The following is a 2,500-nucleotide window of genomic DNA, read 5'->3' as shown; positions in this document are numbered from 1 at the left end:
CAGCCAGCCAGCCATCCATCCAGCCAGCCAGCCATCCATCCAGCCATCCATCCATCCATCCAGCCAGCCAGCCATCCATCCGGCCAGCCAGCCAGCCATCCATCCACCCATCCATCCAGCCAGCCAGCCATCCATCCAGAAAGCCATCCATCCATCCAAACATCCATCCATCCATCCATCTATCCATCCATTCAGCCAGCCAGCCATCCATCCCTCCACCCAGCCAGCCATCCATCCAGCCAGCCATCCATCTAGCCATCCATCCAGCCAGCCAGCCAGCCATCCATCCAGCCAGCCAGCCAGCCAGCCAGCCAGCCAGCCATCCATCCATCCAGCCAGCCATCCAGCCATCCATCCAGCCAGCCAGCCATCCAGCCAGCCAGCCAACCATCCAGCCAGCCAGCCGGCATGCCATCCATCCATCCATCCAGCCAGCCAGCCAGCCAGCCTGCCATCCATCCATCCATCATCCATCCATCCAGCCAGCCAGCCAACCATCCAGCCAGCCAGCCGGCCTGCCATCCATCCATCCATCCATCCAGCCAGCCAGCCAGCCTGCCATCCATCCATCCATCATCCATCCATCCATCCAGCCAGACAGCCTTCCATCCATCCATCCATCTACCCATCCATCCATCACGTCTATCCATCCATCCATCCAGCCATCTATCCATCACATCCTTCCATCATCCAGCCAGCCAGCCATCCATCCATCCATCCATCCATCCATCCATCTATACATCCATCCAGCCATCCAGCCTGCCATCCAGCCATCTATCCATCCAACCATCCATCCATCTATCCATCCATCCCTCCATCATCCAGCCAGCCATCCATCCATCCAACCAGCCAGGCAGCCATCCATCCATTCATCCATCCATCCATTGAGCCAGCCATCCATCCATCCGGCCATCCATCCATCCATCCATCCATCCATCCAGCAATCTATCCATCCATCCATCCAACCAGCCATCCATCCATCCAGCCAGCCAGCCATCCATCCTTCTGTCACATCCATCTGTCCATCCATCCATCCAGCCAGCCAGCCAGCCATCCAGCCATACATCCATCCATCCATCCATCCAGCCAGCCATCCATCCATCCATCCATCCATCCAAACATCCATCCATCCAGCCAGCCTGTCAGCCAGCCTTCCAGCCAGCCATCCATCCAGCCAGCCAGCCAGCAAGCCATCCATCCATCCATCCATCCATCCATCCCTCCATCATCTAGCCAGCCAGCAAGCCATCCATCCATCCATCCATCATCCATCCATCCATCCAGCCAGACAGCCTTCCATCCAGCCAGACAGCCTTCCATCCATCCATCCATCCAGCCATCCAGCCAGACAGCCTTCCATCCATCCATCCATCCATCCATCCATCCAGACAGCCATCCAGCCATCCATCCATCCATCCAGCCAGACAGCCTTCCATCCATCCATCCATCCATCCAGCCAGCCAGCCAGCCAGCCTTCCAGCCAGCCTTCCAGCCATCCATCCATCCATCCAGCCAGCCTGCCAGCCAGCCTTCCAGCCATCCATCCATCCAGCCAGCCAGCCAGCCAGCCAGCCAGCATGCCATCCATCCATCCAGCCATCCATCCAGCCATCTATCCATCCATCCATCCAACTATCCATCCATCCATCCATCCATCCAGCCATCTATCCATCCATCCAACCAGCCATCCATCCATCCAGCCAGCCAGCCAGCCATCCATCCTTCTGTCACATCCATCTGTCCATCCATCCATCCAACCAGCCATCCATCCATCCAGCCAGCCAGCCATCCATCCTTCTGTCACATCCATCTGTCCATCCATCCATCCAGCCAGCCAGCCAGCCATCCAGCCATACATCCATCCATCCATCCAGCCAGCCAGCCATCCATCCATCCATCCATCCATCCATCCAGCCAGCCTGCCAGCCAGCCTTCCAGCCAGCCATCCATCCAGCAAGCAAGCCAGCAAGCCATCCATCCATCCATCCATCCATCCATCCATCCCTCCATCATCCAGCCAGCCAGCAAGCCATCCATCCATCCATCCATCCCTCCATCATCCAGCCAGCCTGCCAGCCATCCATCCATCCAGCCAGCCAGGCAGCCATCCATCCATTCATCCATCCATCCATTGAGCCAGCCAGCCATCAATCCAGCCATCCATCCAGCCAGCCATCCAGCCAGCCAGCCAGCCATCCAGCCATCCATCCAGCCATCCAGCCTGCCATCCAGCCATCTATCCATCCAACCATCCATCCATCTATCCATCCATCCCTCCATCATCCAGCCAGCCATCCATCCATCCATCCAGCCAGCCAGGCAGCCATCCATCCATCCATCCATCCATCCATTGAGCCAGCCATCCAGCCAGCCAGCCATCCATCCATCCAGCCAGCCAGCCATCCATCCAGCCAGCCATCCATCCATCCAGCCAGCCAGCCATCCAGCCAGCCAGCCAGCCAGCCATCCATCCAGCCAGCCAGCCAGCCAGCCATCCATC

The sequence above is a fragment of the Girardinichthys multiradiatus genome, unplaced genomic scaffold (assembly GCF_021462225.1).
Source record: "Girardinichthys multiradiatus isolate DD_20200921_A unplaced genomic scaffold, DD_fGirMul_XY1 scaffold_27, whole genome shotgun sequence".
Taxonomy (NCBI): Eukaryota; Metazoa; Chordata; class Actinopteri; order Cyprinodontiformes; family Goodeidae; genus Girardinichthys; species Girardinichthys multiradiatus.
The sequence above is the reverse complement of the archived record's forward strand: the minus strand, read 5'-3'. Positions refer to the sequence as shown.